Below are 25525 nucleotides of genomic sequence, written 5' to 3'. Positions count from 1 at the left end.
AAAATGCATTTCCAGATAGAGTTTGCACACTTGTGCCTAAAGCCATGGTGTGTATTAATACACACGAAGTGGTGGCACAAGCTTGTTTTGCAGAGATGACAAAGCAAGGCTGAAGTGAGCCCTCGCTGAAGGCAACAGCACAACTCCCATGGGCCTTGAGGGAATCTGGATTTTCTTTAGGAATGGAGGCGGGTGAAGTTCTCAGTCATGTTTCTAGCACAGCACAGCTCCCACTGGGCTAATCCCAGAGCCAGCACCACATCTCTTTCAAAGGCATCCCTGCCTGAGGGAAAACTCCTACCCCTGCCTGCCTCCTCCATTTTCCCTTTCCTGGGGATGAATTCAGGGATGCTGCCCAAAGCAGGGCCCCAGAGGCAGATGGAGAGGGAGGGGGCAGAGAGCAACTTGCAGTACCTCTGCCTTTCCTACCTGCGAAGCTGGGGTGCCTCAGCTCACCTCACCCCTCCAGGCATGTGTGGGTGCAGGGGGGAGTCTTGGCAATCACCCCCAAGTCCATCTGGTAAGGCAGGGGTCCCCCAGGCTGTTGAGGCAGGAGATGGAGCAGGATCCCAGGCAATGCCACAGGGCAAATAAGGGAGGTTATGGAGGGGTCATGGAAGTTCATAATTAATTGCTGGAGGACAGGAGAGTATGTGTGGAGGGGGAAGGGCACAAATTAATTTGACTAACTGGGCTTTGGAGACGGGCTGGATGTGCCCTATTATCAGGCAATTGGCAAGGTCAAGAGTGGGCCTGTGGCTTCACCTTCACCAGCAACGCTGAGAAAAGCAGCAGCATGGCCACTGCCACCTCCTCTCCATTTGCTGCTCCCACATCTTCTTCTTGTGCTAGAGCTGCTGCTCTGTATGCAGTGAGTCAGATGAGAGGACTAGACTCCTGGGGAAATAACTCAGCAAAACCTTTTTTCAGAAAAAGCAGGGTTTTTTTTCAGCCAGATCAACCATCTGAGCAGGTTTGCTTTAAAGCTGTGCTAGCAGAGCTCAAGCCATGCAACAGGGGCAGGATGAAGGAGGCGAGGGTGAGGAGCTTGGCTGAGCCTGCAGTGCACACACAGAGGAAACCCTGGGGTGCTGTAGCCACAGAGCAAAAGCCAGTTTCTTTGGGAAACTAATGCTTCTCTCTTGCACATGGGAACGAAGTTCAAAGCTGACCTTCAGACAAAATCTGACTATTTTCTCAAACTTTGAATAATGAGTCTTGAACTTTTGAGAATGCTGCAGTTTGTATGCCTTCCACCCATAGATTTCCATAGGTTTTGCATCCTTTAGTTAAATGACAGTTCTTGCAAGGGGGCAATATCCATAAAGCTGAGTAAGGAACGAGGAAATTCACAGTAAAACAACCACGAGTGAATGAAAGGCAGCGAATTCACTGCAAGTGAATGAAATGCAGGGGGGACAGGTTCGCAAACAGAAACAGGACGACTCACTGCAGGGCAGATCTTGCCCTGAGGATGGGTCCATCCCCACCACGACTTTATTGCTGTTCGCAAATCCAAGCCCTATTGCACCCTCGTGCGCAGTGCAGCTGGTGGTGTGCTGGCCCAGCACACTGCAGCAGGAAACCTTCACCAGCACACCAGCCCAGTGGGGATTTCCCCGCTGTTCCCAGGCTTGTCTTGTTAGCATTATCTGGAAGTTCAGGACTAAGGGTACAGCTCTGTTTCCCTATTTCTTTCTTCTTCCTTGTGTGTCCTCTGCCTATTGCACATGCGTGTCCCAGCCCATGCCCTAGATTTGGCATTTACAGCTTGGTAATTCCTGCAGATTTCCCTGATGGGGATGCAATGTTGACTGGCCATGCACTCTGATACCCGAGATAAAAGTTTCTGTTGTCTGCTGATTTTTTTCAAACCTATAAGATTTTAAATGTTCCTTCCAACCATAGGGAGTGCTGGCCCATTGCTTTAAATGGGCTCTGTGACTGCATCCTAGGCCTCGTGCTGACCTGCAGCCACTGGAAACAGAAATCATGTAAAGGGGGGGCCACAACCAGACAGCTGCACTCAGCGCATCAATGCAAGGGAGCACAAACACGCACCAAGGGATGTGCATGGAGCTGAGTTTGGGGAGGTGTCCCCTCCCTTCCTGTCTCAAGGCTCCTCAGCATTTGTGTGCTGCCCTGAGGATGCAGGAGGTGGCTGGGGGAGCAGAGGGAATGGGCAGGGAGAAGCTCCGGGATGGGAGGAGGAAGGACAAGGGCAAGGACTGGGGCTGGGGCAAGGGCCAGGAAGGGAGAGTGTGGTTTGGGGGATGACAGGGGAAGAAGGGGCTTCAGGAAGAGCCAAGAAGCCCAGGGAGGGAGACTGGAGGCTGCAGTGTCAGTGTAGGATGGGTGAGAAAGTTTGGTGGGTCAGTGGTAGTTTGAGGGGTGTGAGTGGTGGAAGGGGCTCCTTGTGCCCTGCTGTGTTAAACAACAAGGTCTGTCACAGAATCACCATGGCCAAAAAGAAAATTTCCCGGCCTCAGGTCCAGCTGCAAGGTGGTTTCAATGCATCACGCTGCTTTTTCTTCACTGGGTGTTGCCACCTCGAATGTTGCAAGGCCCCTTGGCATCCACGCATGCTCTGCAAACAGAAAACCGTCGGGTCTGTGCCTGAGCCCCGAGCTTGTTATCTGCAGGCAGAGTGCAGAGGGCAGGAAGAGGCTCTGCCAGAGGTTGGGATAGCCTGATTGCAGCCATCAGCCCTGCATCACGCGGCTGTGGGATGCCTGTCCCAGGCGGAGGCTGAGCACACAGCGAGGGCAGTGGTGGGGCTACTGCCACAGCAAGGACCAAGCTCCAGGTGCAAGGATGGTGCAGCACGGGGCTGACCTCTGCCGTCACCTCCTGGCACCAATCCCTCATCCTTTGGCTGATTTCTGCACCGGATCCAGTGTTTTGTGTGTCTTGCATGAATTGCCAGGCTTTGAAACTGCAGATTCCTCACTTGGATGGGTGATGAGATGATGAGGATGACAACTGTGCTGGAGGGAGGAACTTAATGCACCCTTCCAGTACCTCCCAGTGCTGCATTAGTCACAAAGGTCACATCTATTAACAGACAGAGCTGTAGTGTGTGGCAAGCTGGTCACATGTTACCAGCTTCTTGTTTCCACCCAGTAATTTGTGCTAGAAGGGAAGTAATTTAGTGTCAAACAATTTCTCTGGGACCTGGAGGTCTCAAGGCAGGGGAGAGTGCTGCTTCCATCCGCTGCTAACAGAAATGGGAGTGGAAGGGTAAAACTGTTGAAAGACTTTGCCTATATAAACTATTTACTTCAATTCCCCAAGGGGGCACAAGAACAAGAAGTGAAACAAGAAGCACTCAGAGAAACACTTCTCCTACTGCCTTCGCATTTACAAGAGAGAGCGCTGGCAGACCATGCCCCATGCGAGCTTTCTAACAAGACCTCCTCAAATGACACGTTGGGCATCTGCATGCAAGCCAGAATTGCCTGAGTAGTGGAATTGAAATGAGAACCCCTGATTCCTGCTATGGAGCACGTCCATGGGGCAAAGGCTTGGATTGCTGCTTGAGGAGGAGTTGGCAGCAGTCAGCACAGCTGCGGGAAGAGGTTACCTCCCTGGTGCTGGTACAACTGTTAGTGCTGCCGTGTGGTAAATGAGATCAGAGAACTGAGCTGGCTGGAAAATAACTTTTCTTTTTCTTTTTTTTTTTTTTTTCCCCTTTCAGCTGGGTGAGTTTTCAGTCAGATCAGTTCCCTAGGCCACTTCATAGTGCAGCTGCATGTCGGCTTGTGATGGCATGACATGAAGACAGCACAAAAATAGACTGAAGGCACAGATGGGAGAGACTCCTTTCAAAGGAAGGTGCTCACTGGACCGTAGCCTGAATGAGCTCTGAAGATCCTCCTTCCTAACCATTAACAAAAACTCTGTTAGGCAATGTCCTCAGCGATCGTGAGGCTTTGCACTGGGGTAGGTCTGATCTTCCAAACATCTGTCTTCACATGCCAGCTTCCCCTCCCCACTGAATATGTGCAAGATGTGATAAAGGAAGACAAACAGGAGGACGGACACTGAAAAGCTGAGTGAGACCCGCCACTGCAACTGCCTGCTGCCAAAACACATCCTTGAGGATCAAGGTGTGGTCCATGTGGAGATGCCCAGCTTCGCAAAGCGGGCATCTGAGCACAATGCAGGGAAGCAAATGTGATACGAAGGTACACACAGAGATGTCAAACTGCAGTGTCAGAGCCAATTACTGCAAACTAGGTTTTAATTTTTTTTTTTTATCTTAATAACGAAAAGAAGAAACAAACGAGTTGCTGAGGGCTGGTGGCATCAGGCTAAATAACAGGGCCAGGTGGGCTGAATGGGGCAGATGTCTGTAAAGCTGTTCATGAGGATGCTGTGCATCCATCTGTGTGTGCTGTCCTAGCTACACTGGAAGAAAATTGAGAAATCCTAATATATGGTGTGAGAAATGACATTACTCTTCCTTGGGTCTGAGAAGCTGATTTCCTCCCAAGCAATATGTTTTACAGGAATCTTTCTGAGCCCTAAGCTGAAGGTCATTTTTCAGCAAGCCACTTCCTTTGTGCATTTCCCAGTGCACAGCTGATGTGAACAGACATTGCACGTCACAGCCCGGCACGATTTCCAGCCTTGGTGCAGGCCAGTGGCTATGCCATGTCTGCAGAGCAATTTGGCACATTTCTAGTTTAACCTAGTAAAACAGATCAGCTTCTTAAAATTATTCTGTTCCAGCACTCCAAGGAAAGCAGTCTACTTCAGCTGAAAGAATAAAAGACTCTTCTCTCAAAATGCTGACCATAATGTGAGCATTTATTGAGAAACTGCATGTGGGAGCTGTAAACCAAACAAACCAAGATCAGTCCTACAGAAAAGTACAACCACAGAACAGGAAAGGCAAATTTCAAGGTCATTATCCAAAATTATTGTTGTCTGTATGAGAGAGAATCATGATATTTAGGAATGTCCACTGGAATGTGAAGCATTCTTCAGTTCTGGGAAGAAACATATTTGTTTTGCTGATTGATGCAATAATCAGTTCTTTGAGTAACTAATGAATAGTGGTCCCTTCCATTTAAAAGGGAGGCCATATTTCTTAAACCCACATACCATTAAAGAAAATTGAAACTATTGGCCTTTTGGGAGGCTTTGCACCTTGCCTTGGGGCCACGACTCTGTAACTTCTCACTACTGGATTATATCACATCTGAAGCAAAGTAGAGGCAACACTGCTTATTTCAAAACGCCTATTAAAAAGATTGAAAAAATAACTGTGCTGTGGGCAATACCTACAGAGCAGGTATTATTTAGGATCATGCAGACTCTGCAAAGGAATATCTTTAAATTCCAAATTTACTTGGATCTGATCAGGACTGAAACCATTCGGATCTGGCAGATAGATAACAAACACAGATGAATTGCCAATTCTGCCTGTACAGACTCACCTGTGCTGTGTCTCCTGATATCTGGGAGATATTCTTTGACCCTAAAACTCCTCACTTGCCTGCTTGCCTTTTGTCTCTCTAGGGCTTGATGTGCTGGAGTCAGTGGAAGCTTTGCTCCTAATTACAGTGAGGCATGTCTGGGCTCGTCCTGAGCACCAATGTTGAAACTGCAGCTTTTCTTCTGCCTCCTTATCTACACCTTTGGAGTGTAGTTTAAATGTGCCAGTTTCACCCAACCCCCTGACTTCACCTCCTGCTTTGCTGCATGCTGCCAACTTTGCTCCCTTTGGGATTCCCCCCTACTTGCATCCTATCTTATCTATTCTTGGTCCAGGTAAGAACAGCTGTGCTGGTGTAGACCATCTAGCCTGTCCATCTGCTTTGTATTCAACAGTAGCCATAAGCAGACTCCTAGGAAAAATTAAGAACACAACTAATGTATTGATCGTTTCTCCCTTAATACCACCGCAGCTTCCAACTATTTTCAGCTGAAATGATTTCCTGAACCTGCTGTGGCTTGTCTGAGGCATGGACCCCTCCAAATACTTGGGAGAGCATGTAAGCTCCTTGCCATCACAGCATGCTTTGGGAAGGACTTCCTTGGCAGGTCCACTGCCTGCTGCATGACAAACTTCTTCCTTTTGTTTGCTTTGAACTTGGCTCCTACCAGCTTCGTTAGCCACTCCCTCGTTCTTGTTCTGGAGACACAATCAACACTTGATCCCTATCCATTCTCTCTGTGCTATTAATGATTTCATAGCTTTCCATGTACAGTGTCCCCCATCTCATCCCTTTTCCAGCTTGAGACACCCCGCTGTCCTGCACTGTTCCTTGTACAGAAATTGGGTCGCACCTTTTCTTGTCCTGTTACTCTTCTCTGAACCTTTTCCAGCTCTTCTCTATCCTTTCTGAGGGGCCAGAACTGCACAGAATATTCAAGGTGGGTGAGAGATAGATTTATACAGCTGCACAGTCATGTTGGCTATTTTGTTGGCTTTTCCTTTCCTAGTAATCCTTAACATTTATTTGTTCTTTGACTGTTTCTGAGCAGTGATTTGATATTTTCAAGAAAGTGTCTACAGTAGCTCTACCAAGGCCTCTCTTCTGAGTAGCAGTGGTGAGCACAGAGACCATGTTTTAATATGTGAAGCTGGAGCTGCTTCTCCCTAAATGCATTCATTGCTTTACATCTGCCAGACTGAATTTCATTTGCCATTATATGGGCCGGTCGCTCTGTCTCATAAGGTCCTCCTTGAGTTCATCTTCTGCCCTCATATTCACTACCAATAACTCTGTATTACCAATAAAGCTTGTCATCTCCCTGCTAACCTCCTCTTGCAGCTCTCTGCGCTGGTTTTCCTCTGCTGCTAACCTCTCGGCCCTTTCCTTGCTTTCCCCACTCCGAGGACTCATAGTATCCTTCAGATTTGTTCACTTGGACACAACATCCTTCACATTTGTCATCTGCAGCCTACACCATCCAGAAGAGCCGTACTCTTTCTTCATAGTTTCTGACACTACCAGCACTCTGCTTTACCAAATGGTTGTAATCATGGCAAACAGAGTTATACCAAACCTTTGGCGTCTGGAGGGAAGCTGTCCCTGCTGCAAAGCCTGTTGTGAGAGGCACTGGAGGGAGAGGGGACAGGGCAGGATGCTCCTGCCAGGCAAATGAAGGCAACTGAAGTAACGTTTAGGAATTTTTGAAATGACTTATGATGTCATTTTTATTTTTTGAAGGGTTTAGAAAATAAAATTGTGGGTTTTGTTAACAGGACAAAGAGGATTTATTATCCTTTTTTGACCCTGGTGGTTAGCCAAAGTTTGGATTGTTTCAGTTAATTCTTTAGTGTCAGGATTGTTTCAAAACCTAGCTGTTTATTTACAAAGAACAGGCACTGCCTTCTATGCTTAACATGAGGAAACACTTTGCTTGCAGCTCCAAGCTCTTTTCCAGCTCTTTTCACTCATGCAGTTTGTACTACCAGGCAATACCCGGCAATGCACTTTGCCAGCATAGCTCAGCTCCCTCAGAAGACTTGCATCATGTGCCTGCGTTTTGGATGGTGGCTCCTATTGTTCCAGATAGTTGATTCCATAAAAGACATTAATTGTTCCCTTTTGCTTAACAGGAATGAATAGGGCTGCAATACCTTCCGTTTCCAACAAGCTTTAACACGATCCATGATGGAAGGAACTTCATAAGGAGCCAGTGGTATGCCAGTGGTGTTTATTTTTCAAGAAGGAGCACAGTCAGTCTGAAAACTCTACTTTTCTTCACCACTTTCTTTCACCAGTAAAGCACAGTTGATCATGCAGTATTTTCATCCTATAGACATCCCAACTCTGTGGAAGCCCTGGCAAAGTCAAGCCTTTCAGTAGCAATAATATGGAATTCCACCAATGGAAGCAATTTTAACTAGGCTCAAGACTTTTAGAGATTAACCTGCTGGTTAGGCTTCCCAGTTGAAAAGTAGAAAATAGTTCATTGTACTTTTTCTTGTTTTCAAGGATTTGTAAGTGGGCTGTCTCTAACGAAAAGGTTAGGGAGACAAGGAATTAATTTGGAAACTAGGGTTGGCTTCAACGACATTCAGAAATTGCCACATCTTTTTTGCACAACATACAAAACTTTCAGTAGGTCTGTGCAATTTCAAAAAATGCACGTGGAAACCACTGACTCCCGCTCCTAGCTCCAGAGCTTTGTTTCTCCTCCATGTGGGAACATCTCATGCTCTTTTCTTTTTCATGGGGATTGTGTGGTTTTTCCTCCCTCCCTTCAGACTGGTCCATACTACAGACCTGAACACATCTCTGAGCACCCGAGCTAAGTAACACAGGTCTGAGCAGACCTCCTGTAGCCTGCTCACATTCGTTATTACGTTGCCCAACATCATTGCTCATAACCACATTCAAACACAGCCATACCTTACAGACCAGCCAGGCACTATCACCGTAATTCTCCACTTGCAATTCTCTTGTCTGCATGGTGAAACACAACTCATTGCACCAATGGTACTCCGCACAGCAGGAGGGGCAGCATGGCTCCTGCAATCCAGCGATGTTTTGTTCAGTAGTTGGGCTTCTTCTCAGTTATGTGCAAGACATGCTCTCCGCTCTGCTTCCGAGGGGACAGCACAGAGGCCTTGCTAACTGCCACCTTCTGCTGCGTATTCGCCAATGCAGAGGACACAAATGCTTTTTCTCAAGAGACAACGCTGCTTTTTGTGCTACTAATAGGATCAGAAGAGAATGGGAGCTGTTGCCTATAGAAAATGCACTTTTTGCAGAAGCTGTTTATGGCTGCCATCCTTGTTGCCTCACAGAGCACTCAGGTGGCAGGAAAAGCCTGACACTTGCTAGATAGCTTCTGTCTGAGGAGCTCTGGCAGTGTGATCCAGGGCTGTACCCATAGAATAATTCTTCCCTAGCACAGCCCTGATGTTTTTAACAGCTGAGCACTGATTTTAGGTATTTCTGCACAAGGCAGAAGCAGGCAGGGATGGGACCCTGGGCAGACAGCATTTTTTGAGAATACACCAGCCAGCTCTACATCCAGGGAGCGAAGGAGGCTGTGGTGTTGCCTCTTGTTGTTAAACTCCCACTGCCAAGAGAAGAAGGGTGTCAATGCAAATGAGACACCCTGACCTAGGAACAAATGACTGATTTTATCCAGGCCCATGTGAGATGACTCTGCAGCAGAAAGAGGGACAAGGGTTGGTGTTGCAATGACTTCCGCTAGCAACCATCAGCAGTTACTGCTGTGCCAGCTTTTCTGTCGTAATCTCAGGCTTTCAAGCATTTACTAACTACTCAAAAATCTTTTCTTTGGCTGAAATTTGGCACATGAAATAGGAATTTATTAGGAATACCATTGCATCTTTTTTCACCCAAAGAAGTCTGGTGGTTTTCTGTTCTTGTTTTGGGGATTCCTGTTCTCATTTTGGGGATTCCTTCTGGCTGTTGAAAATGTAAGAGCACTTCAAATCATATTGACATTTTCTTATGTTTTCCCATCCCTAAGAGCATTATTAATGGACTTAGAGAGCTTGTCAATTGTTAATATCTATGTGTCATACAAAAAAGAGATCTCTATTATATGTAGTCTAGTTTCTGTTTTAATTTCTTGCTGACTCATCTCCTCTTGAGTACGGGCTTGCAACAGCTGCCGTTATAGACTTGTTACCCATAACCTGCATCTGCATTTGCACAACAAACTGGAATGAAAGTAGTGGATTGAACATGTCTTTCTGGATAAAAATGGACTTAATTCTCTATTGCCTTTTACTTGAGTGGAACAAGCACAATGACACCATATCGTTGTATCATGCTATGTCACTGTGTCATGTAAGCAGCTCTACAAAATGCAAAGCAGTGGAAAACAGTGCCTGGTGGCATTGTACAGCTCCGGAGTCCTGTGACTCTTTGTGGTCCAAGATTGATTCAGGTCCATCTCAGACCTGAGTGGTATTATCTTTTCTTTAAAATTTTGTAATAATGAAAACATACTACACTAAAAAGAAAAAAAAAAACCTCTGAAGCTGACTTGAACTTGGTACAGGCCAAGGAATTATGATAAAATCATTCTTTTTATTGGATAATTCTCACGATCCTTGCTGCAAATATGAAAATGCAGCATGGTTTGTTATGTGTTGAAGTTTGTACTCTAAAGTACTTTGTTAAAAACTAGTGATCTCGCCTCTCAGATGCAATTAATAGAAATTTCCTCTAGCATATGTGATGTAAGTCATTGCATTTCTACAAACAATAAAGCAATAATGCTCTATACGTTTATCATTCATTCCATTGTTGGTTAGTTTGTCCTTAAACCAATAACAAACCTTTAGTTGTTCAACCCGAAGAAAATCTTTTTGGTATCAAAAAGCTATCAAAATTTGTAGCGTTTGTGAGTGGGGAAGTAGCTCTGCATTAACAGATTCAGACTCCACTAATGATTAGCTCTTGGTACTCAATAACTTAAAGCTTGTCCAAACAGCAGTTTTTGCAAAATTTGGCTTTGCACTTCCAATAATCTAAGTAATTTGCACCACTAAATGCATAAATAGCTACTCTTAGGCCCAAAAATATATACACATATAAGTTTTCCTTAGGTTTTATTTCAACCAGACAAATCTTCTGGTGCAGCTCAACCTGTAGTGGAGGCCAGGAGCCCACAGTAGAGGGTGGGAAGAATGAAGGACTGCATCAACCACTGCAGTTAAACAAAATGCTTGTTAATCTTTGCCCTTAGCATGCAGCAAGCATGAGGGAGTGGCTCTCATCTGGAAGAGTATTTGGAGAGAAGTAGCAAACATACTATAAATTAACACCCTTGCTGACTTAATGGAAACCTTCCTGCCTTAACAACCTGCTAGACAGGGGTGTGATTGATCCCGCTACCCGGCAGCGCTCCCTACCACAGAGGAAATCTCTGTACGCTGTGATGGATGGGTGGAAATGAGCGCAGTGAGAGCAGCTGTCCCAGCCAAAGACCTGGCCATGTCCACAGTGTTCCCCACAGCACTGGGATTGCTGGGTGCTACGCCTCTGTGTGTGCTGCAGCCATGGGAGATCTGCTGCCAGCAAGGGCACAGCTGAAATTTATTAAAAGGAGCTGTGATTTAAACAAATCATAAACAGTCTGAGCGTGCTGTGGTTCAGCTGGACTCAGCTCACTCTTTGCCTCTGAAGCTTCTTATTACCAGGAACCTGACTACAAGGATGTAGTTCCTTTCATGTGATGTTCTGCCAGGCTGGGTCACAAGCGCGCTATTGAGAGCATGGGTCTACTCCTGTATCTACCACTGAGTCCTCCTCTGCATCTCTGTGGGAGACATTAGTCCCTCTTCTTTATTTTAAGGAATTCTGTGCAGTGAATTGCTAAACCATCCAGCATCTCAGCCATCTGGGACATGACCATAAAGGCTGCTCTGTCAGCTCTTTCTCATGCCTATTCTGTGGATGTGCATGTGTAATCCCACTGAGGGCTCTGGGCTAGCAGATTGTTTTGTTATAATCAATGGCAAGTTTGCTAAAAATGAGTGTCTTGATGTTGTCATTTTATATATATTTTTGAGGGATGCTGTCTGAGAGGTTGGGAGTGGGGAGCTGGGTAACACCATGCAGTGGGATCAAATGAGGAGGCACCAGGATGCTTTGGGTCTCCTTTAATACTGGTCTGAGTCTACCCTGGTTAATCATGACAAAAAGTTGTTTCCAGCAGCTTGGCTTGCAGGAATGAACTGGGAGGATCGGTCCAAGGCTGGCCTTTGCTGTCAGGAAAAGAGATTTTATATACAAGCCTTCTGCTGGTGCAAACAGAGGAGGAAGGGTTTTTCCTTCAGATGGGGCTGAACAAGGTGAGATGGAGCTGGGAGAGGTGGCAGTGCTCACCTTGCTGACATGCCCTAGAGTGGGTTGAGACCAGGATCTTGTCTTTGCATCAGATTTTATACTGCAGATAGCTATTGCATGGTTGCTCTTCAGTGAGGAAACAAGACCATTTTCAATAGCAAAGCCTAGGGAGCAGTTTCTAGTGTCCATGGGGCTGGGTACTCCTCATGCCGCTTCTGGTGGAGGCAAAGGGCAGACTGGGTTGTGGAGGCACAAATAATCTTGCATGTAGGTAGCCGGCCTTTTGGGAGCTGTTTTAAAACATTTTGACAAAAAGTGCTTTCCTCTCTCCTGTGTACTTCTCCTGCCCTTAAACAGCAGATTTCAGCACACACAGCTTCTGGGCTTGGACCTTCTACATTTAGAGCAAGTTAATTTTCTGCTGTGGTTTTGCAGTCACTCTGGTCAGCAATTTCTGCTGCCACCAGCGTTGCTCCCCAGCCGCTCCCCATGCAGTGCAGATGGCAGGGAAGCCTGGGGGGAGGCAGCCCAAGGGGCAGGAGCCCCATTTCCCCATGACTAACTGCACAGGGTAGGGGCCAGCCCTGGGATGGAGTGGCAGTAGGGACTCCTCCCACAAAGGAGGGTGTTTCACGGAGATCTGGTGGGGTAGAAGAGAGAAATGAGAGGGACCAACAGTCGGGTGCATTGGGTTTGGTGGTCCTCTGCTATGCTAGAGGTATTTCTGGTAGAAAGGTGTTATATGAGTGGCGAATGTATGGCAGAAACCTCAGCCATGGACCTGTCTCTCTAACCTTGTCTCGGTGTCCTTGGGGCAAACGGCCATGCCAGCCGGTCAGCAAGATATTCCTGTGTGTGAGAGAGATTGCAAACGAAGGAGCAGGGCGCTCGAGGCAAGTGAGATTTTGGTAAATGTATGAAAAGGAAGAAGGTGCCGCAGCATTTCCTCTCTTGAGCAAGAAGCAGCTAGGCTCTCCATGCAGCTGAACTCTGTGCAGGTCCTGGAGCTGATACCAAGCATCAAGCAAAGGTGCTGGAGGTGGGAGAGGTGAGGTGGGAGCAGAGGCAGGCGCTCGCAACAAGCAACAGGCTCTGACCAACCTTACCTTGCTGGCTGGTTTTCCTTTTTTTTTTTTTTCCCCTTTAAGAAAAATACTGTTTGTTTGTTTGTCTTTGGGTTCATATTTGGGAGTAGGGAAAATTTGTTCACTGAGCACCAGTTTAGCGTAATTTTCCTGTGTTTCTAGGTGGGGGCTTGGACCAGAGCTATTTATAATGACAGTGTTAAAACTGAGGTCAGGCCTTGTTCCTGGCTGTGATGGCTGGCAGAAGGTTTGCCCTCTAATCCTACTTCTGCTTTTGCATCTCTTTCATCTGCACAATTCAGGATGAAATGTTCCTGTTCTGTTTATGGTTTGGTTTTACACTTTTGTTAAACAAGAGAAATAAATGTGCTATGTAATAGTGCTTGCTTATTCTTCATCAGACATGACCTTACACGTGTAGAAAGTGCTTTATACTCTCCTTAAAAAAAAGGGCGCAAGTTGGAGCCATACCAACCTAGAGGCAAAAGCTACCAGGAAGATAAAATGTCATCCAAACACAGCAGCTACTGAGCCACAGGACAGGGCCAGAAGCAGCTCTCCAGCAGCAGCAGCAGCCTGCCAAGAAATCAGGTGCTGCTGCCATCAAGTTTTTGTTTGGTTTTTTTTTTTTTTAAACTGTGTCACTTGAAACATGGCTGTGAGCATAATCCAAAGAGAAAGGCAGGGCAGAGGAGGGCAGCAGGCAGCCCTCCCACCAGGCTGTCTCCTCGCAGCTCCACCTCCGCCTGCCCTCTCCCAGCTGCCTGCATTGACACATAGCTGTGGTTAAACATCTTTCTCTCCTCCTGTCTTCTGCTGGTGCTTTTTTACGGAAACCTCTGCCTTTTTGCTGGTGAACAGGGAGAAGGAAACCACTTCTCATGGCGTTGTCCATTCCCAGGGATGGAGGCTCTCCAGACCTCAAACAACATCTTAATTATTCAAACTCAAATATCTCTCACAGAATCATAGAATGCTTTGGGTAGGAAGGGACCTTTAGAGGCCATCCAGCCCAACCCCCCTGCAGTGAGCAGGGACAGCTTTAACCACATCAGGTTGCTCAGAGCCCCGTCCAACCTGACCTGGGATGTTTGTAGGGATGGGGCCTCCACTACCTCTCTGGGCAACCTGTTCCAGTGCTTCATCACCCTCATTGTAAAAAATCTCTTTCTTATGTCTAGTCTAAATCTATTCTTCTTTAGTTTAAATCCATTATTCCTTGTCCTGTCACAACAGGCCTTGCTAACAAGATTGCCCCCACCCTTCCTGTAGGCCCCCTTTAAGTACTGGAAGGCCGCAGTAAGGTCTCCTCGCAGCCTTCTCTTCTCCAGGCTGAACAACCCCAACTCTCTCAGCCTGGCCTCATAGGAGAGGTGCTCCAGCCCTCGGATCATTTTGGTGGCCCTCCTCTGGACCCGCTCCAGCAGGTCCATGTCCTTCTTGTGCTGAGGGCCCCAGAGCTGGATGCAGCACTCCAGATGAGGTCTCAAATTGAGACCTTTCTCTATTGAAATGTATAATACTTCATGCATCAGGTGTCAATGCTAGGTGCACGAGGATTTGGTGTTTGCAGAGGCACAGGAGGAAGTGTGATGAAAGGAACCATTTTCTCAGTAACAGTGTATTTATGTTAAGCCTGGCTACCACGTTTCAGCCCGGTGCAGTGTGCCACCCATATATGACTGTTTATTTTTCAATGCATTGTACTTCTGGGGACTCTCCTGATTTCTGGCTGCTGCTTGACTCACAAAACTGTCCAGGTCCCGACCGGGCCACGCTTCTCTGGTGGGTTTCCTCTGCATTGCTTCCCAGCAAGGGTGCCTGTGAGGTTGTTTTGATCAGGGGGTGCAATGACTGCTGCAAGATGGGGAAAAAACTGCAATGCCTTCAAATATTGCTTTTTAAGCTTCTGCCTGCTCTTTTGGTGGGTAGCTAGCATATGCCGGGAGCTTTCAAATCCTTCCCCTGCTCTGCATGGCATTATCTCCCCTGTCCGCACCAGGCTGATGCTGCCTGGCATTTCCACCAACACGAACCCCTGCATTGGCAGAACCCCCATAATTATGTTAATTTTTGGGCACCACTTGCAGTGTTACTTGGCCTAGTCCTTAATTGCATGAACAGTGGGACAGCAGCAATACTAGGCAGTGTAATAGTCTCCCCTTATACTTTAATAAGGACATTTCCACTGCAAAGAGTAATACTATGACAGATGATTTTTCAATGGCTCTTTTAAGAAGCAACAAAGAGAAGGAGAATTTGCCTTTAAAGACATAAAACTGCCCATCTGAGTGGGTGCATGGCAGCACAGCAGCTCCTGGCCTGGCAGCCTCACACCCAGCAGCACCAGGCGGGCGCCTGGACGGCTGCTCCAGCTGCGCTCACCGCCACGAACCGAGCTCCCAAGTCTTATAGCCACACCACAGAAAATAATGGAAAATTTTGTGTTATAGAGTACGTAACTCACTTGAGACCGAGCTCTGCAGAGACTGCTTAGCTCGCTTCGCACGTTCCCTCATCTTACAAGTCCTTTTCTGAATAGCCAAAAAAAAACCCCCAAAAAACCCCAGAAAAAGGAAGTTATTCCTCTGGAGTGCTTTGATGAGTGCTATTTGTAAACCCTTTCAATTAGTTTTTCCCGTCATGGAAGCCTGGGAGGCCAGTATGTGCTCTTTGTGGGGTGTTTGCAATGAGACACGGCCACATCTGTGGAGTATTCCCGTCTTGGACATGATTCCTGCCCCTCCGCCGTGTCAGAAATAGGCCTGACTCGCAGAAGCCAAGCCTTTCAAAGCAACCATCAGCTTTGTGTATCTGTGATTTTGTTTTTTGGGTTTGGGTTTTTTGTCTCCCCTAATTAATACACAGAAGACTTCTCCAATTAGCCCTGAGTGACTTATGGCTTAGTCACTTCTGTTGAATACTCTGAAAGTCACTGCAACCACAAGGAAGTGTTTACCAAGTTTTAAAGGAAAAATGAGCCTGCCCTCTAGCTGCTGAGCACACACACATCGCTGCTTCCTTGGCTTTCCTACAGCAGGCAGGACTTAAAATCAGTTTTGCTTCCTCCTCTCACATTTCCTGGGCTCTGCTGTTTCTTGCCCTGCTCAGGGGCTCCAGCTGGGTTTGCTGCACAGTTCCTCTGCACAGACATGACCTGGATGGCCATTTACTGATAAAGTACGACTTTTGCACAGTAAAGCTGATTCTTCAAGCCACAGGGCAGCAGTTCATGGCATAAGTTCACCTGCATTGCCTTCATGACAGCAAGGAACCAGTTCTTGAAGGGCAGGACCATTTCTTGCAGCCCTCGGGCTCTGGTGATGCATAGCACCTAAGGTCAACACCTGAATTTAAAACAGGTGTAAGATAAGGACCACAGCAAAGAAGGATTTGAGTGCCAGTTCAAATATGTATATAAATATTATTTGGATAAAACAATCTTGAAAAATGCAGGAGAAAGCAAGAGGTCACCTGTGTGCCCGGGGGGCTGATACTCGGAAAGCATAATGCCCCTGAAATGCCGGTAAGGTTCAGCATTTTGGAGTTTTAAATGATGAGAAGACAAACTGATGCTTATACTTGCTTATATAAACTGGCACAAAGGCACATGGCACCGTACAAACAGAGTGCTGTACAAAGCAGAGGCAGGGGCTGTGGATTAAGAAGCTAATGGCTTGAGGCATGTGTTGCTTCAAGAAGCGAGGTGCACCTTGAAGATCTTTCAGGACTGAGTAATTAAATCAACTGCAAGGGGACAGTAACTCAAACTGTGGCTGGACAGAGAAGTAGTTTAGAAAAAGCAGGGGAAAGAGGGAAGGTTGCACTGTAAGGATCTTTCCATGGTGTTTCCTCGCTTTCTGTTCTGGAGTTCATCTAAAAGGCCCAGGATGCAAGATCAGGCCCTGAGCATATCATAATGTAGGGAAAAAAGGAGAAGAAAACAAGAATGGAGAAGGGGAGAAAAAGGAGCACTTCTCCCCCTCTCTCCTAGGCAGTTGCTATATGTATTCTGCTTGGTTACATGGCGAGGGGTGAAATGATTTTAGGGGTGTCAGCATGTCTTTGCTGTCTATGGTGAAGGCTGGCAGTGGCCATTCATAAACACAGAGTAATTTCTCCAAACGGTCTGAAAAGAAAAAAATGGTATACTGTGTCAGAGATGTTGAAAGAATTTTTTTTCAGAAAAGTCAAAGAATTTGTTCAAGAAAAGGAAACATCTGGCACTTTCAAAATGGACTGTTTTCTAGCATTTGTAATGAAAGGCAAGAAATTAATGTTTGGGGAAAGTGGCTTCTCTTTTATTGCTGCCTCTGCCTAATGTCTAAGTGCTGGAGATAACATGGATCAGGTCCAGGTCCTTTCTTTGCCTGGAGTGACTTGGACACCCATTGCCCACATTTAATGATGATGAAGGTCTTCCATTAGTAACTGCAAATACACAGTCTGTGTCCTGTGACGAGGCATCCTGGCTGGAGCTGGGCTCATGCCAAGTGACCATGATGCTGGCAGTCCTTGAGGGGTTTCCATTGACCTCTTCTGCAGACACCGTCTCACTTTGCTGGCAGCACTTAGGGGCTGACCGATGCACAGAGTGTTTATAAACACAGTGGTTAGGCCACCATGCTGAGAAGGGAGCAGGACTAATCGAATTAACTCCTTTGGAGACAAAACCAAAACTTCCTGTTTCTTGGAGAAAAGGCCTAACCATAAGGCTGTGGTGTTACATCTTTTGTCTGAATGAAAATGGCTGTAGGGCACTCAACTGTTGAGCTGAACAATAAAATCCTCCCTGGCCCTTGTAAGAAGCTAGTAAGAGGCAAAGGAGAAGACCACTTTAAAACTTTCTGGTTTAATTTTTTTCTTGAAAAACTTGGATTTTAACTAACCAGCAAATTTTGTGGCAAGTGTCTGCCATCACTGAATGCTTGAAAGTAAAATATACCACTTCCTCTCCACCAGATGTTTGGTTCAGGTGGTGGGACAGAGGGGTAAGGAGGGCAGCCAAAGGGGGTCGGGCTCCGGGAAGGCTTTGAACATCACAGGCAAACAGGGGACAGCTGTAAGCAAAGCCCAAGGTGGTGGGAATTTCTTGTGGGGGTCTCAGGGTGCAATGAGGAGTGAGAACTTGCTGGGGCTGCTGAGAGGTGGCTTTTGGGATGGGCCATCAGGGGGGAGGTTTGCAGCAGAGCTGGGGGTGCATTGCAGTGTGCTGCACTTCAGCTTACTTCTTCAACAGCAAGGTTGAGACATATGGAAAAACTGGCAGAAGCAGCGTGTCTGAAAGTCATGTTTAATGAGGAATTTCCCACTTTGGAAGCCGCTAGGTGGCATATGAGGTGTAGCAGAAATGAAGCGCCGTAGCTGGAGGCAGAACAAGCTTCTCAGTGGTCAGGCATGGCAGCAGGGGCCATCGCCTGGCCCAGGCATCATTGTGCAAGAGCCACCTTGTTGCAGTAACTCCATATTCTAACGTGTCACAAATGTGTGGGTGTTGTGGAGGGTTTTTTCTTTAAAAAAAGAAAAAAATGTTGTGTTTTTGTGGGACACAGTATGTTAACAGGCAGAAACCAGCCCACAGTTCTCGCCGGGGACCTCCCAGTGTGCCTCTGCCCCCCTCAGGGTGCAAACCAGGGGACGTAGCCACCCACCCCCTTGGCAGGCCATGTCTGAGCCTTTGTAGCAGTGACCAGTTACCTCCTGCTGTGTTTTCACTTCGAATTTAAACAGAGTGTTATTTTACATGAACATTCACCAGCTAGGAATTTATCTCTGGCCAAATATCTTTTATAAAGGTCACTGAACAGCCACCATTAGTCTCTACCTGCTATTGCAGGGGACAGTATTGAAGCAGTTGTCCATCTCTGTCACCTGTGTCTTGTACTGAACCCTTTGGGGTTTTTTACTGAACCCTTCTTGGGTTTTTTTTTTGTTGTTTGTTTGCTTGTTTGTTTTTAATGCTTGAGTTGAACAAACTCCAACAAAGATCCCATGCAAAACCAGCTGACTAATCAAGGCTACTTACTTCTAGCGATGGGTGACAAATACATCTTTATTTCAATAGCTAAAAGCATCTTCTACAATGTGCTTTTGATTCATTCCTCCAGTGGTATTTGCAAGTAATGGCACAGAGGTCTCTTAAATTCCCCCAGTGCAGCATTGGCATATGCCATCTCAGAAACAACCCTCTGAGTCCTGGTCCTCTGAATCACTTGGTCATGGCACAGAATAATATTTTCTCCCAGCTATTCAACTTGCAGGAATAATGTCATTTGGAAGCGAAAACTTAGTTATCAACTGATGGAATAATGTGTTGAAAAATATGAAAATTAAAGGGTACCTCTAGAAAAATGTGGAAGCATAAGTAGCCCAGGCTATACATGGGAGGATACAGGTTCCACCTACTACTGAGTCCTGGTCTCTAGGAAAAGAGAGGGAGAGAGTGTTTTGAAAGGCAAAGATGGGCATTAGGCACCTTACTTCTGCACTGGGCATCCTTTGTACAACTATCCCTGACCACTCATGAAAGCTGTAGGCTGGACATGTGGAAGGTGAGGGCAGGGACATGTTCCTACTCCATTGCTTGCAATGAGAACCCAGCCCCTAATTTGATTATGAATTACAGGGGCCCATCACTAGCCCTGGGGATGGCTTGCTGCCTTTGTCTTTCTGCCCCAGCCAGTATGTGGACAGCATTGGCTGAATGGTCTCCATGTGAGTCCTACACAGCTATCAAGGACCGTCAAGACATATATGCTTTCTGCTACATGAAGTCTTGTGTGGCTTTATAAATGAAGCAACAATTTAGAAGTTTTAGGAAAGACTTGCTGGTTTGACTACATGTGCTTTTTCAGCATAAAACACCACTTAGGTCTTTTCAAAGCAAACCAAAGTGGTTGGTGTTGTAATTTCAGCATTAGCTGTCAAAACATCCCTCTTGGTGGCTCTCTTGTTCCTGTGGTATGTGGGCCTGCGTGGCTAGCTTTTGGCTCTGCAGTTCAGAAGAATCTGGAGAACTGAGCAAAAAGATGAAGGGAATCCAGCCACTTTAAAAAACAAAACCAAACCACAACCAAACAAGCTATTTAGTAATTTCTGGCTGAATTTCTCCTTTTGTCTAAGGATTCAGGCTGTAACAATTGGGGGTGGGGGCTCTGTATGTTTTTGCGAGTTCAAAGTAAACAGCTCTGTTGTGTGGGAGCAGTGATTGACCTATACACTACTGTTTAGATTAGCAATAAGAAAACATGCATAAAAATGTTGAGGTAGCATTGGATTTACTGTGAAGAGAGAAGGTGCTAAAGGAACCCAAAGCGCCTGTCTGCAATAATCATTGTCTCCTGCGCTCTACTTGCTTCTGGCATGTTGCCCTCTCCCTCCCTTCTGCAGAGTACTTCAGCTTATTTCCAGCTCTGCCAACAAGTGCTTCCCCAGCTGAGGACCCAGCTACTGCTCCAACCCTGTCAGATAATGAGCATGCCCTTGGCATTTAAGTTCATGTAAACTAAAGGACAACTAACTTGCCAACTGGTGTCCCAGACCATGCAGTAAGAAGTAGGTAAATTCTGTATTGCCTATGTTAGAAGAGGATCTACTCTTAAATGCATTTACTTTTGACATGCTGATGCTGCATGCTATAGCCACAGAGGCACAGAGACCTTCTTGTAGCAGAAACAGGTCTTGGAGCAGAAACTCCCATGAGGAACACCCAAATGGAGATAATTTTTCTCTCACAGATGTTTGAGAAATCAGAAATGTCCACTGTTGGCTTTAGGATGAACCCAAGCTCCTGGAACCTTTGCTGTTAAACAGAAAGGTCACAGAGATCTTTCTTATTTCCATAATAGCCTAGAGGTCACCAGAAAGGCATTTACTGGGCAATGACAGACCAAGAGTCAGTCCCTGCTCATGCCTGATTTCAGGCCAGAGCTCTGCACCCTCTTGCCCACACCCATCAGGTTGGGATAGGACATGAGAAGGGGGCTCCCCTTCATTGACGAGAGAGGTTCCACCTTGTTCTGGTTAAAGTTTATTTGCAGAAAGCTCAACCCTTGCTTTTCTACAGCTTGCTGCTCTCCTCTGTGCAGGCTGTCTGCTCTCCCGGAACCAGGGATGGTCTCTCTTGCTTGGAGCAGAGATTGTGTGCCCACATTTTTGTAGCACTGTGACCTTAGGTTGGTTGCCTGGACTGGAGCCTTCAAGTTTTTGATATTTGTCCTCTAATGATGAGCTTAATCAGTTCCAAGTAGTGTCACCTTCAGCTGCGTTTTGACAGCAAAACAGGCTACTGGCTGGGTGCTAGTTGGTGAAGTTGAAGAAACAAAAAGTGGGCTAGAGGAGGAGACCCCACACTGATCACAAGGAAGCACGCTGCAAACAACTGACCAGGAGCCCAGGTCTGGGCTCTGGCCATGTGACATCTGAGTTCTGCAGGGTCTTGGCTACATAGCTGGGCTTCCAAAACCCCAGAAGGTATGAGCAGAGGGGTTTTCTGCTGCTATTGCAACACCAGTGGTTCCCCCAAGAATTTTAGGTGAGTTCAGCACTGTTCCACCCAGACTCCTTGAAAAAAGATTGTTCTGGCCCCACTTCTGGAAAGAGCTTATTTGCTCACCAGAAGCTGGTGGCCTGATCCAACCTGTGATGTAAGGCACAGACAGGGAGGGGCCCTGGTCTTTGGCCTCAGGCAACACCAGCAATGAGGACGTGCATGCAGCACTCTGTCAGCAGGGACTTTTTTTTCTACCACTAGAACAACAATATTGACTGTCTCGCCCTACACTCTTAGCCAAAAGAGCTAATCTGGTAAAACTTGGCAAAGTAGATGCTGATCCAGGGTTTGCATTTTGATATTGCAGTAGCAATGTTTCTTAGGACTGTGGGAAAAGAGTAAGTTTCCTCAGGCAGTGCTAGGTTTGGGTGGCATTTCAGTGAAAAAGCTCATGATCACGTGTTTAATTTTCAACTCAAGGCTTTTAGTGCATGTTCCTAGCTAAAGAGTCAACTTTGGTTTTCCAGGCACTGTGTTGAGCTATGTGGTACAAACCAGAGGCAGCTGACTCGCAGAATATGGAGCAAGAATCTGCCTTCTTCACAGGAAGGTCTATAATTTAAAGAATCGGAATGAGATCACAATTAAAGATTTGGATTTATTCAAATTTTGCATGTTGAACACTGAAATGTTTTAAATGTGAATGTTTTGAATGTTGAAATATTTTTATTAGACTATGAAATAAAAATGTTCTGTTCTGGCAGTGCCAAAATAGAACTTCCAGCCTTACCCAAATGGGTGTTTACATTTTTTTCCTATGAAATCCCTTTGAAATCATCCTGTTCCCTGGGGATTCTGGGATTCAACACAACTGTGTTTTCCTATGCAAGCCATTCTGTTAGAGTATTTTTGGCTCTTTCTAGCTACGACTATTGGCTAATACAGAATTAGTCCATCTACCTGCTGTACAATTTTGCTCTAAGAAATTCCCTTAACCACAGCATTTTAATAAAAGCTGCACTGCTACATGTATGTTTGAAATCTGGTTAGAAACGTCTTACCTGCAGTGTGCTATATTCTGGAAGAGCATTATCATTACAATAAAATCTCTCTTCTCTTTCATCTGTGACCTACTTTACAGTAATTTCTATCAAAAAGTATAAATATCTGCTGAACACAACTCTATACATTGCACCTTTTATCTTAATTTTTTTTATTAACCTTAATGAATTAACTTCTCAGAAGTCCAGCTGGCACCTAAGGTGATGCTCATTGCACGTTTTGGGCAACTGAAGAACTGGGGAGGCAAGGGTCTGAGATGCTGGGTGCGTTACCATGTGAGCCTGCAGCAGAGCCTATGAGATGGTCAGCAGCATCCTAATTTCCCAGAAGCTTGGGACAGTGTTGCTTCACTATATGGGCACCTTCTCCTGAACTTAGTCATAAAATAACTGTAGGGGGAAAAAACCCTCTTCTGGCATGAAGACTGTGGAAAGCCTTAAGATGTTTTGCCCTCCCTCAGTTCTCATACAATCTATTAGTACATGTGATGCAATTTTTTACTGTAAAATTTAGGACATTCAAATTGCAATGTGCCAGGAAGTGAAGCAGTAAAGAGGAAAAGGAGGGAGGTCAAAACAGTTGCAGATCCTCTGCTTGTCCTTGAGTTCCTCTGCCAAAATGTACTGCTCACACTGCCCTGTATTTTTAGTTTCCTTTATCATGAGACGGAAGATCTGGACAGATACCGGGAAAGATAATAGACTGACTGTCTATGCAGAGGCACAGTAAATGGGAATACTCTTTATGTCCTGACAACTGTACCAGATACACAAGGTGAAGGAGGGAAAGACTCTTCTGAGTAATTGTTCTGTAACTGCACATGCAAGAAGTGACAGAAGACAAAGTATTTTTTCCACTTGGAAATCTTATTCTTTTAGGGGGCCTTATTTTCCTCCTGCGATCGTGTGGTGACAACCTGTTCTAAACACGAACAGCACAATGAATAATACATCCTAGTTAGAGGGTCAGGAACAAACCTCCTTAAGCCACAGAACAGAAATGCCTTTCTGAAATGCGTTTATACCATCTCAGTGCAGTGATTAGATTTGCTGAAAAAAATTCTCAAGGGGTTTTCATTCAATTTTGTTTTGTTTTGTTTTGTTTATTTTATTTTATATCTTGCATTCTAGCAGTTGAAGTTGAGAGTAATTGCAGCAGCCATAGAGTGTAATTATTACAGTTGCTGTTCTGATTTTGGTTTGAGTTCCTTGAAGGCAAGGTTTTTATGAGCTGCAAATCAAGGGCACTCTGGTGAGTCCTTTCCTGGCTTCCAGAGAATGATCATCAGTGACAGCTAAAGATCGCATCTATTATTTATCAGCTTTATCATAGTTTTGAGTTTTGCCCTTTATATGATGCAGTCAGTGGAGTGGAGTAATAAAACACCTCTGCATGGGAAATGATTTAACTTCGCATGGATTGATCCAAAAATAAACCTGACCAGCATTCAGGTACAGGTACAGGGAACATGAAAACATGAAAGCTTTATGGAAGAGGTGAATTGCCAAATGCTGGGGTTTCTTTATTGATCACTCCTCATGATATCTTTCATTTTTTAAAAACTGGAACATTCATCCATGCTGAAAATCAGAAAAGGCACTTTCTTTGTCCATGTACAAGAAGGACATTGAGGTGCTGGAGCGTGTTCAGAGAAGGGCAACGAAGCTGGTGAAGGGTCTGGAGCACAGGGCTTATGAGGAGCGGCTGAGGGAACTGGGGTTGTTTAGCCTGGAGAAGAGGAGGCTGAGGGGAGACCTTATCGCTCTCTACAACTACCTGAAAGGAGGTTGTAGCGAGCTGGGTGTTGGTCTCTTCTCCCAAGTAGCTAGCAATAGGATGACAGGAAATGGGCTCAAGCTGCATCAGGGGAGGTTTAGATTGGATATTAGGAAAAAATTATTCACGGAAAGGGTGGTCAAGCATTGGAACAGGCTGCCCAGAGAGATGGTGGAGTCACCATCCCTGGAAGTGTTCAAAAAAAAAAAAACAAAACCAAAAAAACAGGTAGACATGGCACTTTGGGACATGGTTTAGTGGGCATGGTGGTGTTGGGTTGATGGTTGGAATGATGATCTTAGAGATCCTTTCCAACCTTAATGACTCCTAGTTTTACTTTCATTAAAAATAATCCAGCCACCAAGCCAGGAAACATGAAATTATTTATTACTCTGCCCTTAATTGGTTTAGTGGTGGACTTGGTAGTGTAGGTTAATGGTTGGACTTGATGATCTTAAAGGTCTTTTCCAACCTAAATGATTCTGTGATTCTGTTATGGTGGGCAAGCATGTGCCAGATACCACTGTTATCAGAAGTGCTATGCCAGCTTGGAAAAATGACCTTTCAAGGACTGATCCTGCGTTGAATTTCCACCGAAAAGCCTGGCTGCTCCCCTTTCACTCCAGGACACCCTGTTTGTGGCAGCAGTGTGCCTCCTCCCAGCCTGCCACCCAGTGCCTGATGTGCTGTGCCAGGAGGGGCTGGTCCGTGGTGGTCCCCATAAGAAAGGCACTCAGACTTTGTAAAGTATCATTTAAAATGCTGGTCATTAGAGCTAACACTATAAAGATGAAATAGCATAAATAATCTTACATCCCTTTAGATGATAGGAACCCCGAGCTATGCACCCATTCAAGCTGTTACAGGATTTTGTTATAACAACTCTGCTCATCATTTCTACTGTCAAACAGAAAGGATGTTCACATCACAACTCCTTGCTGCACTTTTGGACAAAGGCAAGGCCACGCTGGTGGTGTAATTGCTGGTACCAAGCGGGAGCTGCCTGCGGGCTCCTGCGATACAACCAGCTGGTGAAGCTTGTCCTGCAGCCGCAGGGTACCCCAGCACAGGGACACAGTGCACACACAGGCCAACTGCTCTGTGGGTCACTAGCTCCTCTGTGCATGGTTGTGCTCTGGTCAGGGTCACTGCACTGAGGCTTCCCCACACCCTGGTCTCTTACAGAAGCTGTCCTGGCCAGCAGCGCTGCACGTGGTACAGGCTCCTGACGGGACCTACAGCAGCACCATGGTGCTGCAGACCCACTCTGCGCCATGACGTTATGTGCCAATTATTCTGTATTCATACGCCTG

The sequence above is a fragment of the Pelecanus crispus genome, chromosome 1 (genome assembly GCF_030463565.1).
Source record: "Pelecanus crispus isolate bPelCri1 chromosome 1, bPelCri1.pri, whole genome shotgun sequence".
Taxonomy (NCBI): domain Eukaryota; kingdom Metazoa; phylum Chordata; class Aves; order Pelecaniformes; family Pelecanidae; genus Pelecanus; species Pelecanus crispus.
This window is presented reverse-complemented; position numbering follows the sequence as displayed.